Source organism: Phalangium opilio, unplaced genomic scaffold, assembly GCF_054372755.1.
Source record: "Phalangium opilio isolate 3A_F unplaced genomic scaffold, DU_Popi_V2 ptg000344l_1, whole genome shotgun sequence".
Taxonomy (NCBI): Eukaryota; Metazoa; Arthropoda; class Arachnida; order Opiliones; family Phalangiidae; genus Phalangium; species Phalangium opilio.
Window position 1 is genome coordinate 2,344,758 of NW_028324227.1, and position 19,197 is coordinate 2,363,954.

Here is a 19,197-nt window from a genome sequence, read left to right on the forward strand (position 1 = left end):
CTAAATTATGCTCAACATGTATTGATAAAATAGCAACCTTAAAGGGGAAGGTAATCTAGTAGATCTCGATATAGTTTAATGATAACTACATCGCGAGCAAACCCATAACCTCGTGCTTAATCAAATAAAAAATAAAGCGATAAAAATCGAAGGAAATAATTCCAAATGATCCTGTTCTTTGTTAGTCCTAAATTTACAATGTTAAGGGAGGAAAGTAATGACTCTCTTTTTGACAAGGGTTAAGAGATACCCCACCCTTTTGCCAATGAAATTGAGAAGAAGGTTCTGTGACGTCAATGCCATTTTTGTTTTTCTTCGTTGAAAGTTAAACTTCTTTAAGCTCTATAGGTCAAAGTTTGAAAAGCCGCTCATCTTAGATTTAAATCTTAAACGAACCCACACGAGGAAATGTAACGTTTAGCTTCTCTAATAGATCTTTATACTCAGTCTAAGCAACGAAGAGATATGAAATAACAAATTTTCTAGCTTCTTTCAAAAGAGATATGAATTTTTTAAAACTTAAAGGGAAGATAACCTTTCAGTACATGGACCACTCGTAACTACGGAAACATTATTACGAAATTTAAAGTTAGGCCTTTGTATAAGAGATTTTGCAATTTCGAATATAGTTTTTTTCGAATTTTGCGTAATGTAAGTTTGATAAATGCGGTCGTGTTTTCAAGTAACTAGAACTTCGCAAAGTAATGACAGAAAACATAGTGATCAAGAGTCAATATAAAAATAAGGGTCTCTTTTGTAAAGTGTAGTCGTTGCAGCTTCTGTATTAGCATGCGAGGTTTCTAACCCTTTTTCGTCGCGCGGGCGCGGTTAGGTTGCGTTTAAACCTAGAAATTTTTCTCTAGAAACAAGCGGTTGGTCTAGTCCCATAGCGGCAGTCCCGGTCCGATCTCGGCTTTCGTTGCATTGATCGATCTTTCGTGGGTCCGTGAGGAAGGGGAGGGGGGGGGAGGAAAACGAAAACCCTTTTCTAACGTCAGAAACAAAAGGGCAAAAGTTGGACACTGGATCGACGGGACAACCTTAGACTGTTAAACATAAGTTGGCCGTGCCTAATCGTTTCGTACACGATAGGGTTAGCGACTATAGAAGTCTATAGAAGTCTATTTAAGGGAAGTTCTTATATAAGACCACAAAGTTCATAATATAAAGAAATACGCCTCGTTTGACACGATAGTTGAATTAAAATTGGCCGACACTTTGGATTTTAAACTGATCGAACACAAAAATTGTGAGAAATAAAATCATTGTACTTAAAAACCCCACGAGGACAACCTACGCAGTCTAGACGAAGCGCCGTAATCTCATCTTTTCTTCTCCTTAGAAATCTCTTTATTTTTCAAACAAGATTCGTAAAATTTAAATATTCCATAGGCGTGGGAAAAAAAGCAACAAAAATTACGAGAATAAGGAAGTATAGCTTTCGTGTGTTACGTATATATAGTAGTTATAATGGGGTCATAAGACTGGGGTCATAAGACAGATATTACTCTTCAAATTACAAACCTCTAATATCGAGATTTCTACATTTATATTTAACCCTAGCGTAGCTTTCTTTCACTATGGCCAACCGACGACAATCACGAGAAAAACGAACAGGGGGGGGGGGGGTTTAAGCGGGAAAATATAGAACCTAAAAGTACAATGGTATACTAAATGTCCGCTACCTAGACGGAACGGAGCCTCGTCTAAAATTGGCCGAGTCAAAAACGGAGAAAAATAATAGAAAAAAGGCGTGAGCAAGGAGAAACGCACCCCGCCTATATCTTGGACCCATTGCATAAACAGAGGAAAAAGGGGGAAGGGAAAAGAGACGTTTACTCGCTAAGGCACACCGCTACAATTCAGTTAAAACCGCTATTACCTCCCTTTTCTGGAGACCCTTTTTCATTGGGAAATATATCTAACATCACTTCACTTTCCTACGGTATATATAAAGCAAATATTACACGAACGTAATGCAATATTTTCAGAGTACACGTACGTACACGTTGAAGGCTAGAGGTCCAACGAATTTATAGTCGACTTATTTAGATAAAAGCGGAGAAGTCCATTCCTCGATGAAAATCATAAAAGATTTTCGTTTCAGTTTTGACAAGAAGTTACCGGTACCGCGTGTGATAAGACTTCAGTGTTCAGACTTAAATAGATTTCTCGCCATTGTTTCAACTAGTAGAAAGTATAACTGAATACGAAGCCTTTTATTCCCAAATTCGACACTTTTCCCCTTTAGAAGAAGGGCTTTTACTTCTAGTAATAGTCTTCGGATAAAAGAGACGAAGTTGATAAACGCGTAAGGCTCTTTACTTTAAAACGGACGAAGCTGGAAGTTAAAACTCAAAATAAGTTTAGTTTTATCGATTTTTCCATTAGAAATAAATATTATTATTGTTAATTGAACAGGATTTGATTTCTTGCAAACCACTCAAAGATTAATGGAAATTAATCATACTATTATTCGGATAGTAATAAAACTTTCGGCTAAAAAATTAGATCCCTAAACCCTGAACGTCCCTTCAAAAAGAGAAAGAAACGTATAATCGCTAGAGGTATAAACAATAAAACTAGAATCATAATCTCTTACATAACATTTTTTTTTTGTTTTTTGTACTCTATGAGATGAGAAGCGAGGGCGAACCTCGGCCATATTGGCTGGTATTTTCTTTATTTCTTTTTAAAACCGTGCACCGCGTCCATGGACTAAAGTGGAAGGAACATTTAGATGCCGGCCTGACTGGCGCTGTCTAGTCTGGGACTCCAGTTGTATATCCTCCCTCTTTCCTTTCCCAAAAATCACCCTCAACTGACAGAAAGTTCAGCGTTGTCGTTGGGTCACAAGGCGTTCACTGGCTCTTACTGTACGGAGAACCTGTGTAGTTGAATCAGGGTGGACGACCCGGTCGTTTCTTCTCAGTCCGTCAAGACCGTCACTTGGGCGAGAAATCGGGCTGACTTAGGACAGCCATTTATCGGTTGCGTCTCTCTAGAAGCTCTCGCGCGTCCCCATTTTTTGATCAAGATTTTATATACATAATACGGCGCGGAACCTATTTTTGACTCGCAAAATAATATTTTTATAAAAGAAAAGGTATAGCAGGGAGGAGTAGAAAAGAAGACGAATTGTACTCGCATTTTAGACCGTCTACAACGGGAGAAAGGGGGATGGGGGAAAATTGGTAAACGCTTATCACGTGGTAAGCGGCATCAGAGTTCCCGCAAATTCACACTACGAACTGCCCTCTCGTGAGAATCTTGATAAGGAAAAATGCGTCCGTTTGCTATAGATGCTCAATCAGTACCATACTTTTTAGAAAATAGTACATTTTGTGTTGGACGGAGGGCACAAAATTGTAGGTTAATATACAACCCCAAATACCCACGTGTCAAGATAGAACCAATTTTACCCTCTTCGATCCCCTTTCTCTCACTCTGCGAGTCTGTATACGCTCACGGTGTAGAATACTATAGTTCACCCTACAATAAGACTCCTTTTCTACTGCTCCCTGGCTATTGGCGGAAGAGAAGTAGGTCGGTGAATGGCAGTGCTAAGATTTAAATATGGCGCTGTACCTATAATCCATCCATCCACTACAGCCCCCCACGGCGATAGACCGGAAAGGCAGGGAAGTAGGAGATTAAGGGTAGTGTCGACATTATGCTTATCTTTTTATCCCAGTTCTCCATATGTATTGCCTCAGAAAATGTACTATAGAAATGCTTTCACCATTTGTTGGTGCCCAAGAAATCAGGAGAGTAAACATAAACCCCGGAATACGATCCTAAATTCCATTCCGGAAACTGAAATTAAAACGCCTCGTGTAATACCTTATTTCAATACAGTGGATTAATATTAGCGTTTGCGATTATAGATAATTAATAAAGTAATAGAATATTACTAATTGTTGTTAATATGTTGATAAAATATCGTAAAATTTCCCGTGTTTTTCCTGGTTTTTTAAATGGGAGGGTATACTAGAAACATACTGACTGTTTGACGCGGGACAAACATATTTTCTTGATGTTATCGCGAAGTACACCCATCTATTCAACGGATTTGAAAAGCTCCCTAAATCCATTACCCTCTTTCAAAGTTTGTTTTAAGATTCTTTCCAATCTTTTCCCATCAGTTAAGAAAGAAAAAAAAGATCTTTTGAGCCACCAACTACTAGAGAGATAAGACGTGAAATTTGTACCTTAGGTAAAATCCGTCGAGTAAATTGTCTAGAGACAAAACATCTTCGCTTTTCCTTAGTCAATATTCCCCCTTCTCCGAGTCGAGGTGAGAGGATAATCCGCCACTAAGCTCGTAGACATCTCCTCCACTTGTAGTTCTAGAACCTAGAGATAGAGAGAGAGGAGTCCAAGATGGCCCCTGCCTGATGCCTAAAAACAACATAAGCTCACTGAGTGATTTTGGGTCTAGAACATGGATGTTACACATTATTCTACTTCGTACAGGAGAAGCCATAAATATGGGTTTTAATTTATCACCCTGAAGAACTAAATAATACAAAATTCCACGCAACTACAAATTTTCCATTAAATATTGAATAATTTTGAGTATTCCGTATAACAGAGAGACAAAAAGTTTGATATAAAATTTCAATATCTCAATTTCTAATTCGAGCAGAGCGAAACCTTGGAGGGAGTTTTTGCGTTAATTATTCATAACAAAGCGGAGATTTTCCTTTTAAAACCATCAATCCGAAAACGGTGCTGCTGGAAAATGAAAAAAGAAAATCTTCCAATTGTGAATTAATTCAATTCTCTTCAAGAATATTAACTGTCACGTGTTGAAAAATTAGAGAATTCTGAAGGTTATGTCTAATCAATAGGATGTTTTATCTGAAGTAAACAAGGTGGTGAAACACCGGACTCTATTTTACACCCAAAATTTGCTTTTTAAATTTTAATAAGAAATTAAGAACCTCAGATATAGGTTGAAGAATTTTTGAAAATTTTACAAAATTTGAACTTCATTTAAATATAAAAGAAGGATAATTAAGTTCATTTCTTTAATTATGTATTAAGTGAAAACGCTTTTGAATTTTTTATTTGTTATATTTTCACTCATACTCTGACAATCAAAAAATACCTTCTTTCTCCGTTCATTAGTAAAATACCTTAATTAAAAATGTAAATTAACGCACTCTCGTACTCATTAACGTAATATCCATTCTTGCTTGGTTAAGATTTTCATAAACTATAGTTCAATATTCATGGAATAACTTAGGCAACTCATTAGGAGTAATTCTTAATTAAGAATAAAAATACATTATAGGCTCAAAAAGGGGACAACTCCCTTTGAATAGACTTTACAGAAAAATAGCGCAATTACGAGAAATACGTCGCCAGAATACGAAAAGATCTAATTACGTTCCGCACCGAATTATTTCACCGGTTAAACCGTTAAAACGTCGGGAAAAACCAGTAGTAGTAGTAGTAGTACTAGTAGGTTTTGCTTTTTCTTTCAATACCTAAAAACTCCCTATACTATCCGTTTTCGCAGGCATCCGGTATGCATGCGCGAGCGATATAGGCCAGCAGCAGCAGCGTATAATCGTGTACACATCCCCCCCTTGCTATTCCTTTCCGAAAAGCTTTCTACGCGAGGGGTAACGGTTCCGAAACACGCGAGCCCAAAGGAACCCGTTTTACATAACATTATTCCTTTTAAGGCACAGAGAAGCACATATTTTAGTTTATACCAAAATATGGTTTTGACAATATCACTGCATTTGATATTGTTCGGTGTAGTAAAGTTAATACGACTGAACTGAAAAATGTAAGGTTAAAGGATAGATGTTTAAAAAAGAAAGATTCGTCATATGACCATAATGAGTTTCATGTTTTTTATGATTTTAATATAATGTAATCAAAAACATGACACTCATTGTCAATAGCTGAAAGATTGGAAATGCAGGGTAGAACAGATCAATGAACACTTGTTTGAACTTACTCTGAACAGGGAGGAGTAGAAAAGGAGACGAGTTGAACGCGCTATAGATCTTAACTCACACAATTAGAGGGAGAAAGGGTGATGCTGGTTATAGCTTATCACGTGTCAAGTGGCACGGGAGCTACCACAAACGAGCACTACGAACGGCCCTCTTGTGGGAATCTTGATAAGGGAAAAAACAAGGGTCCGTTGGCTGTAGTTCCAGGCTCGCGATGTAGAATACTAGTTGACCCCACAATACGACTCCTTTTCAAACTCCTCCTTGCTCTGATGTATGATGTCGCTGTACTGACGACGTAGACATAATCGGTATTATAAATGTCAGACCTACGACACTACTATGCCACCGTGTTTAAAGCTAGAAAAAAAATTTCACAATGTTTACAGCGACTTGGTTCGGGGGAAAACAACTAATATGGGTGTTGCCGATCTTGTCTTTGGCGAAAATATCCAATGCATTTTTGCGAAGGTATACGCCAAGACTCTTAAGAGAAAAAAAATTCCTTACTTGTATAACCGAGTATATTTGTATATAAAATGTAAGAGTAACTGTCTCACGTTACATAGCCAATATAGTCAAAGTTACACATCTCAAAAATTACTGGAGCTTCTAAACACGTACGATTCAGCGTCAAACTCTAGGGTCCCTTACAAATTGGTACAGACTATATAGTGTATGATATCATACCATACTGGAAAAATTATTTTCGTGAAGGCCCTACGATGTACATTTTGTAAGCTTACAATCGCAAAGGGAGCTTTTTTATGCATTAAAGCACTATCATAGGTTCATTACTTGAAGTAAACTCTTTCAAGGGATTTTTAAAGAGACTTACACCCTTAAATAGAATGTGCTCTTAGTGAGCGTACATTCGTTGGAGAAGTTCAACGTGTTCGAGGCCCCTCATTTTACATAATGTTGATTGAACATTTGGTTAAGATTTCACAGTAAAATGTACCAAATTGAAGTACTTCTTGTGAAGGACTTCCGTTCGTAATATTATATAGGGTGTATAAAAAAAGGAGAGGCGGGTTTATTTCCTAGCCTTTTTCCACATGTAGGTCGCGCTCGGCCTAAGAATCATCGAGGATACGTGAGACGGTTACAAAAATGCTAAATATTTTTCAGTCACCCCTCTCCTATAGCCTTCCCCTTTGAACTCTTTTACTCGGAGTCATTTCTGCCGCCGCCGCTTCGCACTGCCAGAAAACGAAATACCGAGGTATTAAACGATCCGGCGACTTAAAATTCGCTAGATAAGGCCTATCAAAATTACGGGCTTAGCGCGGGGTGCGCGAAAGAGGCGAAGCGTAGCGAAAGTACGAGGATTGGGCTAAAAACGTTACTCTGACCCGTAATTAAAGTAAGTTAGTGCGCGAAACTATAATAACGAGCTCAGTAGGCCTAACGACGGATGGGACATATGGCTGGCTTATATCCTACAGATCCGGGTCAACCTTTGGAAAGGGCTGGAAAAATAGAGGTCGGAAAGTCCTTCATCGTCACGAGTCCTATAAGATAAAGGTATTGTAGAAGGAAAAGTGGAAAAATGGTGGGGTCGGGGTGGGCCTCGGTCTGAAACCCTGGGACTTTCTCGTGGTTCCAACGCGATTATCTATACGCTAACCCAAGTCCGTTGGATCGATTGTTTCAATCGTGTCATGTCGTGTGAACTCCCGAGTCGGGTAAACAAGGTAGAAAGTAAAGAGACCGATCAAGAAAGAGAGAAGGAGGGTGATGTAGAGGGGAACAACAAAAAAGTTTCGTTTTCTGTACACTACTACTCTTGGGATAAAAGGTGTTGTTGGAAATGCTTCAATGATCGTGAGCTCATATACCTTTCTTTCTTTCTTTCTTCCTTCTTGAACTACAAAGATTCATGAGAAGCAATGTTTTCTGAACACTAAACTAATGGAACGTATTTACGTGATTATCGATGCCTTAATTTATTAATAAACGCGATTAACTTGTCGAAATGCTAGATGCCGTTGCTTATCAATAACTATTAACATTTTATTTTAATTATTCGATATGTCATGACGAAACTTTAAATGGTAGAATTCTAAGAAGAGATAAAGATAAGAATCTTAGAGTTTTTAGTCTTTTACAATACATGAAGGAATAACCCATTGACACGACTCCCAAAAGCATTCTTAATGTTACCACCAAAACAGATATCATTTTAAAGTATTGAAATCCAGCACATTGGGAGGAGAAATTAAGGGGTAAAAAGTATCAACTCCCATATTAGGCCTAGGGCCTTTTTCTTTTCTTTCAATCTCCATGATGAGAAGAGTAAGGTCGAGTAAGTCGGACTCTCTATTCCTTACAGACTGAAATAAGTTGAACCCTATAGCTTTATGTATGGTAACATTTAGACCTGATTCTGACAGAAGAAGCGGAGCGGGTGAGGTCGATGATACTAAAAATTCTCCCATAGCACTTACGAGTACGTTCGTAGGACTTTCACTTCAATCTGTCCGCCCAGATTTTTCATAACTCCTCTCTCCGTTTCTCTTTCGTTGACTCTATAAGCTTAACGAAACAGAAGAATGTATGTATGTATGTATACAGTAGTTACATGTAAATATAGGGTCAGATGCAGGGAGTAATCTAACTATACTCCGTCGTGTCATAAGCAAAAGTGTCGGTGCCATCCTGCTGCAGGACACGTTATTCGACCCTCCCCAAGCTCTAGAATCGACTCTGGTATAGGTGGACCATCTGGGTAGGGTGGGAAAAAGGCTTCGTTTGATCGCCGCTGAGTGTCTTAACCCGAGGAATAAAAATATATATGGAAAAGGAGGAACATAAAATAAAAAAAAAGAAGGAAAATATAATTTTTTCCCCTGTACGTGGCGCCGCAACGCGGAAGAGCGAAGAAGTTAAAAGATTGCCGGACGTCTGACGTCGTTTAGATTGGGCGCAAGCTCAAAAAGCCTTAACCCACAGCGCGCGGCCAAAGGAGCAAAAACAATCAATGAAAAAGGAGGCAAGGAGAGCTGGGGATATGAGAGTAGGAAAGCTAGAGCAAGCCTTATACCCAGCACTCCCTTATATCTTTCTTCATATAGCTAAGCCTAAAGGACAGAGACGAGTTCAATCATTGGGGGAAAAGATCAGATCCACGGTTCTCTGTAGTATAAAGGTATTCTATATCCCAGAATGTAAGAATATATAGGAAGTGATTGGGAGAATAATGTGACAACCCCCTTAGGCTGGGTCGAGCTATGTGCTGTCAGATATTTGGGTTAGTTGATTGGTAACCTTTGCAATCGAAATAAATTATTGTCGATTATAAGAGTCATTTCAAAAGATACTTACATTACTGTTTTATTAGATATACCTACACCAGAAATAGCAATTTAACGATCGAAATATGTACATGTTAACGCTAGCACGAAATTATTGACTGCCGAGAAACGCAGCTTCTGTGCTAGTATTGACAAATGGTGCACATAGATTCAAACCCCTCTGTTTTATACATATTCTGTACACATTGATAGACGCTTTATAGGAATAAATAGAAGCTTTATTGATACATATATATAAATAGGCCCGACCTTCTAAATAAAAAATAATTAAACCAAAGATTTTAATCTTATCTTCAAATTGCAAACGTCGCGGAAAATCGGTGACTTTAATGAAATTTTTGACTACACCTACCATAAATTTATACGATATGTTCCATAAGTATGACATTGCTATACTTCGTAATGTTGTCGAGAACGACGAACGATAATTGACTACACTCGGTTAATTTTGCAGTTCATCTTCCTATTTAGTCGGTTGTAAGCCTTTGACAGCGCAACACCAGGCGTCGCTTAACCTCGAATCTATGACCTACGTCACTCCATGACAAACTCTCAGTAACCAGTGACAAACTTATGCCCAACATATCTTATGAACTTATGACCTACTAAGACATAAGAAAAAAAATAAAACTTCAAACAGACGCAAACATTTATTAAAGATTTTGAGCTTTCAATTGATTTGATATTTGACGATGACATATCGTCGAAAAGTGCCAGTATATAACAGCGCTAAAATTATCACACGCTGCCGATACGCGTGATTATCAACACGGTAGAATCGTAAGGGTTGATCGATGGCGTATACGCGTGCGCACTTTAACATCGTATTTATTTGACTAGTTTGTTTGAAAAGAGAGAAGAGGACATTACGTAGGCGTAGAATCTATCTCGATCCGTTCGTGGCCTCAGCCGCTTTTTTATTCGGGGTGCATGAGGTCAAAACCTAGACAAGCATTTTAGCCTAGCTTTCACCTCAAAAGCGGAAGCAAATAGAAATCAACCGGACATGTAGATGTTTCGGAAGATCCCTCTCTTCTCTTCTTTTGCCTCTCACTCGCATCTCCTTGTCGTCGATTCGCGTTCAGCCCCTTTTACGTTTTCTTTTGTTGAGTCGAAATATGCACACCAACGAAGCGTCGTAAAACGGAAAAGTTCAACCTCACCCCCAAAGAATAAGTCCGAGTTTTGTTAAGAAATCATTTTTCAAAGATTCAAAGATATGGAAATGGCGAGAGAGGGGCGAACGACTACATTTATAGACCCATTGCAAAGTTTCAAAACGTGATCGTGCATGCTCTTCCTCTTGTACCGAGGTTGTTCAAAATTGACAAGAAGTTCAACAGAAAACGCATTAGTGCGACTTGTGACTATACTTGTAAATTTTCAACCAATTGTATTGAAGGTTTCTAAAGTGGTTCATTAACTCGCGTAGCAGAACTGTTCACGTTTTAGTTGAAATCTCTTCACTTATACAATTTTGCAACGGGTCTATTGCCGATTTCAGACCAAAAAAAGGATCTCCATTGCCTTGTTGATTGAAATATATAGCAGTCGTTACATTTTTACGATTTAAATATATATTCCAAGGTTTTTTTATTACGCTATGTTGGTTTTTGATCAGGAATCGTTTTTACATCCTTTTGGAAAATATTCGAATTCTAACCACTATATTTTTACATATCCCAGAAAGAAAATATTATTTGCTTGGCCGCGCGTTAGTTAGTTATAAAGAATATGTCGCAGCGAGACACAGCCGCTCAATTAAAAAGAGCCCGCAACAAAATGCACCCCATCTAATCCTCCCTGGCCCAAAATACTGCAAGGAAGGTTGAAGAGTTCCCTGAATCTGTTAAGCTAGAAGAGTGTCCTCTCGGCAGCGAGGGTAATGGACTGACTTGCTCGCTTGTTCGCAATTTGCAAGAGTCACCTACCTACAAGAGAAAACACCCCTTTTCTAAACGGCTTATTTACCTATACATTTTTCGAAAGTCGTATCTAGCAGCTATCTCAAGTCGGATAGAGAACATGGATGTTATATCCGAAACGGGAACGGAAGTCAGGAAGAATGAAAATGTTTCCTTCCCTTTTCAAGGAAGAAGTTGGCCCCTAACTATCCATAGAAAGATCACGCGGGTGATGATATTATGTTCGTCTATACGTGGCGCAATTCCAAAACCAAAGAAACCTTTTTTTATTTCATATAATTTAACTAGTAAAGGATGTGAAAGAAAACTATGGCTACGTCAAGGAAGTTAATTCTACCTACATTTCCAATAATAAAAAGAAATAGTATGATTAACGTACAATCCATTTAAGCATACGTAGTTTTCGAGTCCCACTTTGCAAACAATGTCCATGCTATTAGACAGAAGAAGGCGATTTTGTCCCCGCGCAAATCCCCCTCTCCAGGAGAAATTGCCGCCATAAAGAAAACGTTGAGGCGAGCCACGGGAAATTAAACAGATGCCGGATAAACTTTTCAATAACGAGTTTGCCTTTTGCCGCAAACGATTCTTGGTCGTCGCTGTAATTAAAGAGAGAAACGCGTCTCTTTCCTTCCTCCCTCCCATGCACAGGTCGCGTCACCGTCCAACCCTTTAGTCCATTTAATCATCTTTACTCAACCCCCCCCCCCAATCTCTTATCGTAAATGGAACGGCTCATTAGAATACGACTATCTACAAATACTTAAGATCATATTTGCCCGAGCATTGAGCTGAAGAGATTTCTTTGAAGAATCTATCAGTCAACTAAAGATGTTGATGTAGGTTTTGGCTGAAGAGGGTAGAAAGGGGATCGACGCGTTATTTGATCTTTTTTCTTTATCACCGTTCATTTAACACGTATATAGTTCACGGTCTTCGACTCTTTGATTAAGGACTCGCACCTGACTCGCTCGCCATTCGAGCATTTTTCTTCAGCGATACAATAAGTTGGGAGATTTTTTTATCCCCTCAGATTTAAATAGAGTGTGAAAGTAGATTGTTAATCGTTTCTCAGTGGTATTAGTTTTAAATGTTATATCACGTGCTTCTCAATTTTATCACCGATGTACGGTGGTTGAATCACATATCTAAATGCATCTGTTTCAAAGGCCTGAACGAATACAACAATTTGTGGAAAGAAACGTGTCGTTTTATTTTAGACCAGGCCTGGGAAAAACCTACTATTATACATTTCACACTCCCTTGCCTTTTTAAAGATGAGGGGTAAAAGTACTCGACAAGATTCTTGAGGGTGAAGTAAAAAGCGCCTGCGAGCGCTCGTTATTTCATCGGCACGTCTCCATCGATTTGAAGCCGGGCGATGAGCTTTGCCAAATCATCTCTCGTTTTAGAGGGGTTGAATTCGACCCCATCCCCCCCTACAGTGTATCGGTTGAAAGGTATATAGCGAGCTTTAGGAGAGAAGAAACTACTATAAAAAGTTCCGACTTCTTTCGGAATTAGGCAATGAAATGCTCGTACACGTATCAACCGTATACATTATTAATTGCCATACACACACACTGGGCCTTTGCAGAAAACCCTTCCATCTCCTTTAATTTATGTTTTTGATCCTTCGACCAGAGACCCCCATTGCCCATGGGAACAAACCCTTCGCTAATCATTAAGTTGCCCGTTTTATAGACACTTTTAATATTAAATACAAGGAAACGATACTTTTATGGATGGCGTTCCCCCCCCCCTTCACTATCCGTATTAGCTATACTAACCGAATAAAAAAATATTAATTTGATTTAAAACGTACCGTAATAAATTTAATTAAGACATAGAAAGCTTGCGTAATACTTGTTCAATTCTTTTGAAAAGAAACTGCACGAATTGAACAATAAAGATTGGTTCAAGTATTGATTTTTTTTTCAAAGAGTAGTATTTGAAATTTCGGAAATACCCTTGGGAGAAGAGGACAGGAATGGGTATTTAATAATCAGTTCAGTTCAGATCAGATTTTACTGAAGATTAATTATGTTCTCATTAGAATATTGTTTGTTACATAATGCTGCAGATTCAAAAAAAATTATTAGTTTTAAAAGTCACATATTAGAGAGATTATGAAATTGTTAGAAAAAAAACGTGTAGTGCCTTAAACGTTACACACTTCAATTTCTCTAATTTGAAATTCAACCAAATCTTGTACGAATTAAGTCAAATTTGAAACGAAAATTGATTTTTTTTCTCGCGCTAAAATCTAACGATTTTACGTTTAGAGTGCTAGACATTTTCGTACACGTTTTTCACTCAATTTAGTTTAATGTAAAGTAAATAAATTTACATCGATAAGGCGATAAATCGAATTTTAAACTTCACACGAAAACCAGTTAAACATCGATTTAGTTTTTACTCGGAATGTTTGCTAAGAAATTTCGTCGAAACCACTTTCTGATTAAACTGAAGAACTAGCTCATAGTTCTTAAAGAAAAGGATGTGTGGATGAATTGGGTATATAGCGCGAAGGAGGGACATGAATGCCGGCGCTTTTCTCGGCCATCATAATGCGACCCTTTTGTGGGGTCCCGCTAAAGAGCCAACCAAGCTGAATATCAAGGCGCCATTTTGCGTCATAGCAAATACAAAAAAGAATGAAGAAAAGACTCTGGAATAGAAGAAAAAAAATATGCCTTTTTTTCTCTCTCTCTCAACTGCTCGCTCCACACGCATCAAGAAAGCCTTCCTCTACATCCTCCGTATAACTGTAGGCTTGCTTAGCCTCCGGACGACACAATAAGAGAGATGGGAGAGAGCGAGAGACTTTTTCCATCTTTTTTTTTAACATTTTTTTTTCCACCAAAAAGGATGGAAAGTTCTCCTTCGAAGCAGTAGCGACATAACTAGGCGACTGATAGTGGTAACTAGGGCCTGTCCGTTTTCTCTACTTTATCTTTAACGGGGAGCACCCCGCCGTTATAAAAAAAAGAAAGAAATAGACTTTTTTGGGGGGAAAGACGCGAAAATAAAATAATAAAGCAAAAAACTTTACCCTGGAATCAGGAAAGTGTGAAACGAGCGCGTTACGGACGCTTTTCTCTTAAAAAGTTTAGCGTTTCATTGTAACATTTTTCATAATCGGATCATATTCTTTGTGTTTAAACAGTGCTGTAAATACGAACGAACAAGATCTATACTATCCTTTAGGGAATTAAAATCTTAAAAACACTTTTCTGTTACTTAGAAGAAATTTGTCTTTTTAATTTGCTCGCGTAATGCGTAGATGAATGAAATACAAATGATTTCCGTATTGTAAATTTTTACGTTCAGAATTATTTAGGGTTCTTAAATGAAAGTAAGCTCTCAGAAACCCTCGTATAGATGCCTGTAAACCTGTTTGTATACGGAGACATTATGCAACAGTGATATAATTAGCTTAATCAGACCTCAAGTAGTACTCTCTTTTAAATTTTAAGTCTAGCGATGATTGAAAACCTTATAACATTGCCTGAAAAATGAAGGGAATTCTACAGATGATTTAGTTTCAAGATATAATTTTCAAAAATACTTCTCGGGTGGATCATTTAAGTATCCCATTATCCGACATTGGATAAAGTCGACTATATAGTTCCGTGTAGTAGCGCATTAAGAACCTATATCAATAGCTTGACCTTTACGCCATGGTTTCAATAGTAACGTTACAATTACTGAAACAGTAGTCGAATAGATATACTGATACCCCCCCTTTATCGACGTATAAACAGAGAGTCCAAGTTAGGGTAGGTCAGGGGAGGGGAGAGGGGCACTACGAAAAGTCAATTCAACGTAAAGGTTTCGAATTTCGAATAATCTTTTTTTAGGTACAGGGAGACCTTTAGCAGCGTGACCTACTAGTTCGTCTGAGCGGCGTTTGCTGACGCAAGTCCAGCTTTTCACTCGATTTTTTCCTATTTTTCTTTTCTGGAGGTTCTCTTCCCCCTTGTTCGATAGTAACGTCTCTTTGGTATCCCGGGTCTCTTCGAGATCTAACTGCCACGCACCCCTTTCCCGCCTATTTTTACCCCTAATCTGTCCCACACTAGCGCGTTAACGCCTATTCTCCCAGCGAGAGGTCGCTTCTTTCCAAAGGTATACCGAGATATTTACGGAGAAAAGTCCGGTTCTCTGTCTGTTACGCGGTTTGTTGCCATGACGACCGAAATAGAACCAGAACCGCTAGCTCGCGTACACCCCAGGCGAGTTGCACGCGAGAAACAAAAGCGGTATTTTTACCGTCACACTTATTCATAATCAGCCCTTAAATTATGCTAAGTTTATTAAAAGCGCGAGTAATAATTGCTTTTAATCAGAGTTGATAAACGAGAGTATGAAATGATGAAACTTGAACTTAACCAAATAGATAACGTATACACAAGGGGGGGGAGTAAAAATGGCCCAGCTTGGCTCATCTTTAGCCTCCTTTCAGTGAAAAGAGAAGCGTTCTTTAGACCACATCCCTCTACTAAGCTCTCTCTACGAGAAATCATTTCTCAGTTGTAGATACACTTCAAGCAAAATGTAGGCGGAAGTAAACATTGTAAGAGAAAAAGTATAGTTCCTGAATTTTCCAAAAGGGGTAGCTTCTAGTATCTACCATAAGTTTATAAGATATGTTGCATAAGTATGACACTTCCTATACTTCGTAATGCTAGAGAATTGACTACACGTGGTTTTGCAGTCCATCTTCCAATTTACTCTGTACTAAACCTTTACGACAGTCTATGACGTTTCACCTACGTCACTTCGTGACAAGCTCTCAGTAACCAGTGACAAACTTACGGAACATAACTTGTGAACTTTGTATCTACATATGATTCTCAAAATGATTAAAAAAATCAAAATAGAGTTCCCGCTGATATAAAATGCATAAAATTTGAAAGGTATGAGTCTATTCAAACTTTCGTCTACATTTTACCAAATAAAATTATACGTAAAAATGCCCGTAAGATATTCTGCTATGAAAGTTGTTATTTTTTATTCTATGGAAATTTTAGACGCATACCAAAGCCACAAATCACTTCCTAGAATTTAAGGAGCATTTCTGGTTATAATTTCTATTATTCGAAAGAGCGTGTAAGGTATTGAATATTTGACTTGGAATTATGTATCCATCTTTCTACAATATTAAAGAAGATACAAGCAACTACGTTTTCTTATAAAAGTTTCTCTGTGAATCAGATGACGTCAGGAGGCAAGGATTTCCATTGGTCCTCTTACGTCATCCGCTTCACAGATAGGCCTAAGGTTTAGTCTCCACTAAGTTAATTTTTTCTTATATCTTCTCAAAGAAAAATATTGAAGAGAGATACGTAATAGCAATTTGAAAAATAACTTCAAAATAAGCAATAAAACATTGCTGATGCCCGCGGTTTTCGTTTAAGGAATTCTATTATCGTTTTACAGTGCGAAACCGACAGAATCTCTTTGAACCTTTGCGTTTTGGCGGAAGAATAAAATAATTTCGGTTATACTTTTATCTTAAACCTCCAAATCATAAATTAGGTCATTAAGACGTAGAGTTATCACGTAACAGTGATAACAAAATTACTAAAACCTATTTTAAGTAAAAAGATGGTACGAGTTCCAGTTTTGAGTGTAAGAAAGAATATTCTGGGTGACTTTTTTGGGGAAAGATAGTATTGCTCTTTTTTTTTCTTAACTCTCTTTCTCTGGACTGAGGATGAAGTAAAAAGAGTAGGAAGAGGATGGAGAGGGGATGCTAAAAGAATCTCTCGTTTCATCGACTTCTCTTTCGGGTGGCGCTACCTAGCGATAGCTTTTTCTCCGTCGCAACTCTTTGGCCCCAACCGGGCCCACCGAGGATCGATCGACCGGAGATTCGAAGGCCCCCGCTTTCGCCGTATTCCAAAGCGAGAGAAGAGAGAGGGAGAATATTTCGACGCAGGCGCGTTTAGTGGCCAATTTTTTTGGACAATTTCTACATCTAGTTGGCCAGTTCGATCGGAGACGGACCTGAACGTAGCGCTCCCACCATTTTTAAAGAAAAATTGCCAGACCCCGTAGCGAAGAAGTTATTATTTTAAAACCGGGTATTTATCAAAAGCCCTGACACGAGTTGGTAAAGCTTTTCTGGCTAATTCGGAGCGCCGAAAAAGAGATTTCCGAGAAAGCGAACGAGGGAATGTCTCGAAACCGAAGGAAACTCGACCGGGAGACGAGATAACGTCTTGGAGCGGTAGATAAGAGCCCTTGCCGAGGGCCCTTCGTTTTCCCTGAAGGAAAGAGGACCCAGTTACGCCTCGACCCGACGACGTAAGCTAATAAAGTAGCCAATTTTATACGAACCGCGAGAAATTAAACGGGGGAAAAGATTCGGAAGGAATAATATCGCGGGGCTGGGAAGAGTGCCGACTTCACGGATTAATATCCGCGTTATCCTACGACAAGACGAGCTAAGCCTAACCCGTCAACGTCCGAGGACGCGTTTCGGAGGCCCAAGATGACGAACTAATTTATAACGGGACCGAGAAGTCGGATTATTATTCTTTCATCGGCGGGAATCGCTCCTTCATCCTCGATTCCGTTCGACGAGAGAACTCAAAGAGATTGTTTAGAGAAAAGGAAACCGAGAAGAGTTAAGCCTAACGAGCTGGCGAACGTCGAAGAGCCCGCGGCTGCTAAAACATGGCGGTTGGATACGATCGTCCACCGCTACGTCGTTCCGTCGTCGGTTTCGGTTTGATGAGCGCCCTTGGGCTATCCCTTTTTTCCCCGATTCTTTCTTTTTCTTCCTAACCGGATGTCCGAATCGAGAGCCCGGACCAGCCTAACCCTCGGGAGGTCGACTGGTAAGCGCCACCCGAGAAAAAACCACCTGATCCGTGATTCAGCGCCAACGCCGCTACATTCCGCTTGTCCGATTCAACGATGGGGTTGAGCAAATGGCGACTACCTCCGGTCAGACATCGTGACCCCTAGCTCTTACCGTAAATATAAAAATTAGTAGTTCTCGACGTAGCGTAATTTCTCCGATACATATATATACGTAACGAAAATAGATACAGATATAAAAAGACTTGACGAATAATAAATCTCTATCAAAAGCATTCCCGAAGTTCTCATCGTCGCGCGACGCTGCTGCTATTAGTCCCTTGACCCCCTCCGCTTCACGACTATAACTTCCGGATTTAAGTGACGTACACATTGGCACACTATGTAAAAATGACGCCAAGTTATCAAGAACGTTTTCGCTATGGCAATGCGCCTTTAACTTTATGATGTTGGCTACCTGTCGCGAACGGGTAGGATTTAGAGAACAACAGTCACTTAGAAGGTAAGCAACATTATCTAGATCCCCATCCCCGGAAACTCTCTTACACGCTCGAATTTCAGGAACCCCTATCGATTCCCAACTAACAATATTACTTGGGTCGGGAAAGCTTAGTTAAGATATAGATTATGAGGTTTATGTGGTTTTCTAGGGAGGAAAGTTGCTTGATATGGCTTCTAGAGAAACATTTATCTGACACATTGACCTAGGATATTTCACCCTCATTTCACCTTTTTTTATACCTCTACTACACCAATTGAAATAAGTGAAACATTTGTATGAATAGTTTAAAGCAAACACAAAATTAATACTCAAAGATGCTGGGTCACACAAATACATGTTCAGAATCTACAGTTAATTTCGCCAAAATGCAAAATATTTAGACAAGATATCTGATCCTTCTTAGAAAAATCTCCAATTTCAAAAGGATGGGATGAAAGTTCTCTGTTTTCAATTTATTCATATTTAAAAAAAAAATTCATCTCCTGAAGTTTGTTTTATAAGAGTTTTTAATAACAATTTGGGAGAAAGGGGGCTGTGTTCGTGTTATATTATATTGCAATTTATGTCGTTCAATATCCGCCGAAATAAACATATAGGGGCGATTGTTCTAACGGTGCTTGGTTAGGACAAGAAAAAAAATTAAC

At 38.8% G+C, this 19,197-nt stretch overlaps 2 protein-coding genes across 18 annotated transcripts in view; one reads left to right on the forward strand and one right to left on the reverse strand.

Moving 5' to 3' along the window:
* The window catches only part of LOC149610066 (U3 small nucleolar ribonucleoprotein MPP10), a 63,598-nt gene that overhangs the window by 15,831 nt on the left and 28,570 nt on the right, over positions 1-19,197 (reverse strand). The gene's annotated exons all lie outside the window — the stretch shown is intronic.
* Positions 1-19,197, forward strand: part of para (sodium voltage-gated channel paralytic) — a 92,841-nt gene that overhangs the window by 12,361 nt on the left and 61,283 nt on the right. For 16 of the 17 annotated variants that reach the window (XM_089859821.1, XM_089859823.1, XM_089859832.1 and 13 more), the window contains exon 1: positions 17,203-18,553. The exons of the other annotated variant lie outside the window; for it this stretch is intronic. The gene's annotated coding sequence lies outside the window, so the exon portion shown is untranslated. Of the gene's footprint in view, positions 1-17,202; positions 18,554-19,197 lie in introns of those variants that run through there. 17 annotated transcript variants of the gene reach the window in all.